Source organism: Dasypus novemcinctus, chromosome 10 (genome assembly GCF_030445035.2).
Source record: "Dasypus novemcinctus isolate mDasNov1 chromosome 10, mDasNov1.1.hap2, whole genome shotgun sequence".
Taxonomy (NCBI): Eukaryota; Metazoa; Chordata; class Mammalia; order Cingulata; family Dasypodidae; genus Dasypus; species Dasypus novemcinctus.
In genome coordinates, this window is record NC_080682.1 from 51,221,100 (window position 1) to 51,231,425 (window position 10,326).

Below are 10,326 nucleotides of genomic sequence, written 5' to 3' on the forward strand. Positions count from 1 at the left end.
GTGAAAATATACAAATCTTATTACTTTCCCTTGAAAATGCTGCCTTGGTGGTGAAACAAGGATTGACCAAACTGGAGAAAACTTCAGCTGCTAATGGATGACCAGCTTGGACACTCAGCTCTCCAGGCTGAACCTCATTCTAGGATTTTGTGGTCTCCAGGTATGAAAAAACAATCCTTCCCAATGAAGTAGGTCAGAGAAATAAAATGGGAGGAAGAACTAGTAAATGAAGGAGACGACACACTGAGACCACACAAGGGCTTTGCTTCTTTTTCTCTGTCACCAGTTCTCTACTGGTTTTCCCTTCTTCATGGTTTTACTTCCCTTGGTTAGGAACACAGTTCATATTTCCTTTTTCTGGGGAGAAGCCTCGGGAAAAGGGAAAACATGTTAGTCATCATTTGTCAAGTTCTTCAGTATCAAGTGTATGGGTCAGGCTGCAGATCACCTAAATAAATAAGTAAATAAATAAATAAATAAATAAATATATAAATAAAATAAAAATACAGGAAAAGGAAGGAATATCGCTGTAATGGCAAGTAGAGGCTACAAAGAGGAGTGATATATACACATCAGGGGAAATTAATCCTGCCTTCTCTTCTTGGCTTCTGCTCACTGACCTCTGATTTCTTTTCTGATTCTGAACCTTCCTTTACTTTGAGCTTATAATTCTCATGGGGTTAATCTCAGCATGCAGTTTGTCTTGAATATGAGGGGTGGCTGAGTAGTTAGGCAAATTCTACTATACAGAATGCAAGTTCACTGGGAACTGAAAAAATTACATTAGAAGCTAAAACATAACAATTTAATCTCCTAGGAGATATAGTTACTGTAATGAATATGTTTAAGAAAAAAATTATTGATGGAAAGTTTGAATAAGCCAAACTTGACATCCACAGTAAATTTAGAAACTCTTTTAATAAAGGCCCTGTTTGCATGTTTTGCAGTTGAAGGGTGGAGTACTGTAAATGTATCATATAAAGAAGCATAAGTGAATTGTAGGAGTTTTCTGATTAGCAATATGTCTATATTTGCTCAGTAAGCAGCTGCACTGATATTTTGTGGACTTACTTGGTTCAGCAGAAAGCCCATGAGACTGTTTAAATAGCTGTTCATCCTTGAGGCAAAACACTATTCCGTGTTCTTCTTATTCTAAACAAAGGCAACCCAGTGCCAAAATTCTGAAACACTCATAAATGCCAAAAAAGATGCTATTCTGAATTAGCCAAGTTAAGTTAACCCAATGATAATTTTAATATATAAGTACACATATATGTATATTTCCTACAAAAGGTATTTAATTTCCTTTTGAAAACATCCAAGATACTTTTGAAAAAAAGATTCTCTAACATTTTTTGCTATGACTTTGATCTCCTAAACTCTTCTGAATGTGTCCAAATGCATTTTAGTTGGCACAGGACTAGAAGGATTTGGCATAGCTCATACTCATGGGCTCTGATAGAGCTTTAATAGTTCCCCTTCATACATGAATATTCTGGAGTCAAATGTCATACTTCCCATAGCAATAGGACATTTGAACATAGAATATTGATCAATGTTTTATTCAGGAAGAAAATATGCTATTACAGGATTGCTCTTAGTTCTCATAATCAAGGAGTTTAAACTTAGAGTGTCATTTAAGACCTGCATATATGAAACTCTGGATATACATCTGTTGAAAAATTACGTGACAATTTTAGAGTTTTTTGAATGGGAGGAAGAAAAGGATGAAGGCATTCAGTTTTACTGAAACGTGGAAAAAATACTAAGTGGATGGACCTGGGATATCCAACATTTCCAAGGTAAATATTGATCAAGATAGGAAAAATAGTGTCAGCAAGCCTTTTATCCTTTTGGGATAATCTTCAATTTATTTAGATAAGTAGAAGAGTTGATTGAGTGCTTATGAATACAGTGAAGAGCTCTGAAGCAACATAATTTTAAACAGCGTTCAATCAGTCATTTACTTGGTGCTTTACCTTATGAGTTTTAATGAAGGTATTGACAATAATGCTATCATTAAGTATCACAGGTAAAACACATTATTGCCTAGGTAAAGTGTCAGACTTTTATAGGAACACATCTGCATGTTTCTTATAAAAGATTATCACACACACACACACAAGATTATCACAGAGTCAAATCTCTTGTAAAAACGTTTCCAAAAGCTGTATACCCATTACCATATTTGATTAGAATGAGATTTCTGTATAAGAGCTACTTCTGATGAAATTAAGCATAAAAAAAATCTTCAAAAATCAAGATACCTTACACCTTTTTCTTCTTCCATGAGTAGAAATATTAATTTCTAAAACCCTATGTGTTAGCTAAGATCCAGCTGTGGCCAGTTTTTCTCTCCTTATTGTATCATGTTACAAAGTAAGACACATTTAGCTCTAAGAGAGGCAGAAACAAAGAAGTCTCCTACAATAAATGATAGTACACTGCCAAAGAGCCAAATTTAGCTGCTGGATGAAGCATTCTTACAATGCACATTGGTCCACATCATCTTGTTTCTTAATGTGCTTCAATCAGAACTTAGGAGATTTCAATTTATCTTAACATTATTTGAGAAATACATAGAGATCATATACAAAATTATACAACCAAATATTAAAATTGTATAGCAGCAGTAAGTGAAACTATTCTTGTTCAGTTTGCTGTTGCCTAAGATAAATAAAAAGAAAAAAAAATGGGACAGTTACTGGAAGACAGACAGAAGATGAAGCTATTTTAAAGAAAGCACATGATATTGGAACGATCCTTCCATTTTGTAAAGTTTGTTACAAACAGTAAATAGCATAGCAATGTACTACCTGTCTGAAGTTATACAGAAAGAAGACTGATGGCAGAAGTTCAGACAATGATGCATCTTTCAATGTAGATACCTTTCAATATTTCTGTAATGCTGAGAACTGGACTGAACATCCACTTAACTCAACCCCAGGTTATCATGATGGATACTCATTATGGGCACACCTGCTGCTGAAGACTTCATTTATCATTAAGGCTTCTGAATATTGAGTAGTAAATTTCCTTACTTCTCCAGCCCTTAGTTCACATTAAAAGAATAAAACAAAGTAGCATTTAGCAATTGCTTTTACACAACTGAAGCACATCAATTTCTAAAAGAAACAAATGAAAACTCAAGCCCACTAAATGTATAAAAACATACATAGTTATACAAGAATAACTATGATGTAGTTTAAGGTATTCACTTCTTTATGATAGCTACTATAAATTTTTGAGTCAAATCATTTGTAATATTAGAGAAAGCATGGTTTTCTTTTCAAATACAGTCAGTATGGAAAAGAAATTAACCTTAACAAAATTTTTAAAATGCCTCCAAAGTCAAATGTTGAAAGGTCCTTTGGCTAGATCTATGTTTAAAATTAAAGTTTTATAAAATGAAAGAGAGAAGTAATAAAATGTCTCTATCTAGCAGTCCCCAAAGCATCAAACTAACTGATGGTTGTAAAAAGTTTTCTCAGTATAAATGGACCAGTAAAAACTGAACTTTAGTTAATTCTGAAAATAGAAATGTCATGTTGCTATGTATTTCATTGGGAAATTTTTCAGGAATTTTGCAAATAAGTCAAGAAGTAATCAAGGACAGCCTTTATGAGCTCAATTGCATTTTTGTTTTCCGTGGATCTCCTTACTCTACGTGGAAGTATATTTTAGCATACTTTCATTTCTCAGTATGTTTTCAAGTTTTCCAGGAGAACTGTAAAAACAGAATCGGTCATTGCTGCTTGATATTTAGTTATGCAATTTGGAGTTTAACTCTAAGCAATATTGCGGTGGGGGGGGGGGGGACAACTTACATAGATGAGTAAATTGTTTCCTGGGCATTGTAAGGATGGTGCCTCCTTTTATTTCTGCTCTTGAACCCCACAAAAAAGATCTGACATTTAATTTTGATAAATGTAATTTCTATCCCAAAAGAAGGAGAGAGTTCACAATATTGAAAATGTGAAAAAAGTTGCAGATAAATATTTTATGTGTGTGTGCATGTTACACTTTTAAAAATTAAAGGACTATGCTATTCTTTAAAAAAAATTAAAGGAATTATTTTATAATTTTGCATCATTCTATAAACTCAAACCTGGTACCATACTTATTATCAAAGATAAATGCCAAAATATAGGGATTTTTCATCAAAAAATATTATGCTAATAAGATATAAATTATTTGTTGGTCAACATGCTTTCAATTTATTGGCATTATCATCAAATCCTTATAAAACTCAATTGACAGTTAATTCTGAGAGAGATTTGTAATTGTTATTCAAAAGCCATTTTAGTAATCTAAGCAAATACCAATGTTAAGGAGTAAAATCCACAGATTAATGGCAGAAACAAACTGGGCTCACTTGGAAATTAGTGGGATACAATTAAGCATTCATAAGATAATTCATATACTGTATGCTTTGGAGCTTAGAAAGGGCATTAGTCTATTTTCTCATTTATCTCTTGAAATTAAGGTAGGTGAATGCATTTTAAATTAATGTATCAAATTTCACCTGAATGGTGTTTGTACGTGGAATTATTGATATTTTGAAGTCATAATATAGATTAGAAAGGAAGAAAGAGAAGCAGTAGAGAAGAGAAAGAAGTGGTAAAAATGCAAAAAGTGGTTAGTTTATTTTTATATTAGAATTAATTCATTCATTTAATGAATGCAAATTGAGCAAACTACAAGATGCCTGGGACTGTAACATACAACAGTGAACAAAGCAAGTTCTGTCCCACGTGACCGGGTGTTCAATTTGTCCCAGTTTGCCCAGGACTTTTGCAGTTTTAGTATTTTAAAGCTCTACATCAGAGGAAATCCCTCTATTCCAGGCAAACCAATGTGGTTGGTCATGCTACTCATGGACCTTACCTGCTGACAATGGTCACTTTGATTTCTTTATCCATATTAGTGTGCTTATCTTATTGCTAAATAGCAACACCAAATAACATTGGCCGCAATTAACCAGAGGCCAGAATACTTGTTCATAACTTGAACAGTGCCGTGACAAGAGCAAATGCCATTCATATGAAACTCACTAGAACAGCTTCTAGACAGCATGCTGTGGAGTACAACAGAAGTGGTTAAGCACACTTCACCAAGGAGGAGCTATAGTCCGGGGATGTCTGTGATACTTATGTAGCTACCATTCACAGGACACTTGCCCTCATCATGCTTAATCCTCACAAAGCCCTTTAAGGTAGATATCATTATCTCCATTTTAGAGACAAGGGAATGGAGAGTAAACTCTTGTCACTGTACAAAACAGAGAAAGAAAATCAAGGGTGAAAGAAAGGAATCAGAGGCTTTCAGATGGATATTATAGCAAGCTTTGTATTAGCAATGGAATTTATTGAGAACAAGACAGTTAACACTCACCTCAAATTATTCCCACGTTTTATCAGATCATTTTCTCCTGGAAAATAGACTTTTCTTTGTGGGCATATTTTGGTCATTGGGGTTAGCCTTATTCTTCTTTCTTCAAGTTCGCTAATGAAACCTTTGAAGCACTGAATTGGTTAATTCGGGAATGTTTAGAATATTGTTTTACATTGATTTTTATTCAATTTCACAGAGGAACTTCAAATGAAAAATATTACATATCAATATTCAAAGATGAAAATAAATCACTCAAGACAATTTCTATTTATCATTATTCAGCCCTATGTCTTCTATATTTAAGTTTGTATTTCAATTTTTAAAATATTCTGATATATGTTATTAATAGATATATCACTGAATAGCATAGTAGCTAAAAGATCATATTCCAACCCTTTTCCATAAACCAAAAAATCCTTTTTCTAACGTCAATGGTTCTTAAATATCTCATAATACAAACTGTTTCCATGAAGTCAATAAACTCGTCTAATTCATCTTTCATTCAATACAGCACATCATTTAAAGCTGTCTAAACTATTTAAGAAGTAGCCATTTGGTTGCAAACATTTTCTACTTACCAAGTAGTTAAAAAAGAGATAAATGTAAGAAATGCCCCTAACAGCTAGAGCATTAAGTTTTGAAAATTGAGGAGTCAAGTGAACAATACCGAAAATAAATCTTAAATTATCCCAAGTCCTTCTGACAAGCTTGAGCCATTATACTTCAATATCTTAATTATTTTTCATGCTTAGTAAATGCATTACCTTTGATAAACTATGAATGTATCCAAAGTGAAGACATTATCAGAACAATAAATGGAAGCATAAGAAAAATAATTGGTTAATATGTGCTACCATTGGAAAGCCTGGGAAAAGAAGCTATCTTTCCACATAAAGGCATGAGTGATAGATTTACGAATGTTATACCAGTTGTAGATCTTTTAATATTGAATGAGTGGTTAGTTTTAAATCATCGATCCAAGTTAGTATCCATTCATTCCTAAATACATTCACTTATTTACTCATGAAATATTCCCTGAGTGCTCTCTATATGCCAACAATGTGTAATGTGTGGGGAATAAAAAGAATAAGACCATGTCTTTGTTCTTAGGGAGCTTATAGGGATGCAAATACAGTATGATAAATTGAATGGAAGAGGAAGTAGGTATAATGCAAGCAGAGAGAGGGCAACTGACTCTGTGGTTTGGGAAGGGGGAATCAGATTTACCTCCTACATGATGCCTGGGGTGAACCCTACAGCATGAATTTAGCAGTTAGCCAGGTAGTAAGAGAGGGTGCTTCAGCCTTCCCAGTACAATGTAAGTAAAGTCAAGGAATAAGCAACATTATGATAGGATAGAGAGAACTACAAGTGGTTTGGGTGTTGCTAGGGTAAAACATTCAATTTGGAGAATGCTAAAGACAAAGGTAAGAAAATGATGGAAGACTTTGTATAGCATGTTAGCCATATTAAATTTAGCTTATAGATAATGGTAAAGTATTAGCATTTTGAAATTCTTGAGTGACATTGTCAGATTTGAGATGTAGATAGGTGCCTTGCACAAACAGAGGTAGAAAAGTTGTGGGCCAATAGGATTGGGACAGAGAGAAACCTGTTTGAAGGATGTCGAAATATTCCAGTTGTGGAAATAAATTAAGGATACTCAAATGAGAACAAGTAAAAGCTATTATTTGGGTTCCAAGTTTCAAGATAAACTGAGGTCATGCTAGCTGGACTTAGTGTTTTATTGAGTGTTGGAGAGAAGAGAGGAGTCAAGGTTTCTTATATTGATTAACTTGGAGAAATACAATCAGAGAGGGGTGATTAGAACATAATGCTTATGATTGATAGCTGAGGTAGAAGATGTTGATCAGAATTTTTCAGGGTTGGGGAAGGAAGGTGATGTCTTCACTAAGTGTTAGATAGTTTGAGTTTAAATATCTATGGGCCACCTGGGTAAAGTTGTCCAGAAAAGCTTTCCTGGAATAGCTATGATCAAGGCTTCTTAACAAGGAGTCCAGGGGCTTGAATTGAAATTCAAAAAAACATTATTCTTGTGAGAACCTGTTGATGCAGGTGTGATGTATTAAATAATAGACAGTATAGTGTGGACTTAGTAAGGGATCCATAGTTTTCACCTGACTGACAAAGAGGTCCATGAAACAAAAAAGGATTAAGAACCCCTGAGCTATATTAATCTTGTAGCCATCAATATGAAATTTGTAGTGAAAGCTATGTGCGTGGGTAGGACCACTCGATAAACAATACAAGATGTTGAGAAAGAACAACACTTTATAGGTGTGGAGAAGAGGAGAAGAACATTTATTCAAAATTGACTGAAGAAATATTTTTTTAAACTTTGCTATATGCCTGGCCCTATGGTAGGCACTGGGGATATTACTTTGAAGATGAGTCTTATACCAACAAGGGAAGATAAATGATACAGGTAATTATTTAAATGCAACAATGACAAAGGCTATAAAGTAAATTTGTATGAAAAAATGATTGTGAATGAGAAAGAGGAGAATCTCCTCTAATCTGGGAGATTTCTTTAAAGTGCTGGGAGACAAGAAGAATGAATTAATGACAGTCAAATATGGGTAAAGACAAAAACTTTTGAAACAGAAGGACCAGGGGGGATTAAGTTACTGAAGCTAGAAGAAGCAGATAAAAAAGAAAACATAGGAGAACAAAATAAAGACAAGAGGAGAACCAAGAGAAGTAGATGTATGATAGCAATTGAACAGACTACTTTTCATTAAAAAAGAGTATTGAAGTGTATCATTCATACATGAACATACAAAAACAATAAGTGTATAGTAAATGTTGTGAATGTACAAAACATCATATCATCATACAGCGCTCCCATACACCAGCCCTCCACCAACACCTTGCATTGTTTGGAAACATTTGTTATAAACTATAAAGAGCATCATCAAAATAATACTATTAACTATATCCCATATCTTACATTTGGTGTAGTTTTTCCCCAACCTACCTGATTATTAACACCCTGTATTTTATATTTAATACATACATATATTTTATAAAATATATATAAATATATATTATATATATTATATTTGTTATAGTTCATGAGAGCACCTTCTCTCTATTTGTTCTATTAAACACAGTCCATCTTCCACCACAGGATTCACTGTTTTATATAGTCTCATGCCTTGTACAGATGAACAGATTTTTGAGAAGGCCTTAAATCCAATAATCTAAGCATATTTAAAATGATCACTGAATTTGATAATTAGCAAGTTAGTGATTGCCTTAGCAAGAATGGTTTCAGTAAATGTGTTATGTGGGGGTGGGAGATATGCCAAAAAGGAAAGGAAATTTTATTACTGTGGATAGAAGGGGATAGGGCAGAAGTGGAGGCTATAACATAGATTATTTTGGGTGAATTTGAAAAGAAAAAAGGAAGTAAAGTAATTAGTTGTGATTGACACTAACTAGAGGAAGAGCAAAGACAAGGCAGGTTGCCAGTCCACGGGATGTAGATTTCATTTTATTGGCAATAAGGTAGCTATGGAAAGGAAAAATGCATATGGACCAAATTTTATCTGAGAATGACTAATTTATGAGAATGAAATGAGAAAGCAGTGAAGTTATAAATCCTAATTTAGCTAGACTTAAAATATGACAGGAAAATACCTTAGATTTTTTAAAATTTTTATTTAACTTTTCAACTTCTGATCATTCGAGGGGCCACTTCATTTTTAATGAAGCATTAGATGCATAAACTCCTCTCTCAGCACTGCCATTGATGCAGCCTATAGTTTTGGTATGTTATTTTCATTCATCCAAGATATTTACTAATTTCCCTTCTTCTTTGAAGCATTGGTTATTTAAGAATGTGTTAATTTTCACATTTTTATGAATTTTCCATTTCTCCCTCTATTGATTTCTACTGAATGTGTTCAGAGAAGATACATTGTATGATTTCACTATTTTTAAATTTATTGAGATTTGTTTTGTGACCTACCATCTAGTCTGTCCTGGAAAAATGATCCGTGTGCATTAGAGAAGAATGTGTGTGTGTATTCCGCTACTGTGGAGTTAAGCATTCTAGTTGGTTTAGAGTATTGTTCAAGTGTTCTAGAACCTTACTAATTTTTTGTATGGATATCCCATTCATTATTGCAAATAAGTATTGAAGTCTCCTACTATTAATGTAGATCTGTTTATTTCTCCCTTCAAATCTGTAGATACTGGTTTCATACATTTTGGTGCTTTGCCAGTAGTTGCATATATTTGTATGTCTTCTTTTTGGATTGACCTCTTTATCAGCCTATAGTGACCTTTTTCTTCATAAAAATTTTTGGCTTAACATCTATTTTAACTGATATAAGATGATACTCCAGCTCTCCCTTGGTCACTATTTGCATGATATATTTTTTCCCTTCCTGTCACTTTCAATTTAACTGTATCTTTGAATTTAAGGTGAGTCTTTGTTACATCATGTATCTGGGTCATGCTTTTTAAAAAATCTATTCTGCCAATTTCTGCCTTTTGACTGGAGAACTTAATCCATTTACATTTACAATAACTACTGATAATTCAGAACTTTCTACTGCTAGTTTGCTATTACATCTTTGTAAGTCTTATATACTTTTTGTCCCTCAGTTCTTCTGTCAAGGCCTACTTACATAGTTACATGATTTTTTCTATTTTACCATTTTGAGTTCCTTCTCATTTCCCTCTCTATACATTTTTCAAATATTTTATTTCTGGTTATAATAGGACTTAAATTTAGCATCCTAAATGTGTAATATTACATTTGATTTGATACCAACCAAATTTCAATAGCATAAGTGTCTATACATTGCACCTATACCAGTCTTTTTGTTATTCTTGTTACATTGTATGTCCAAAACCAGTTTGTCATTACCTTTTATGCATTTGCATTTTATAACCTGTAAG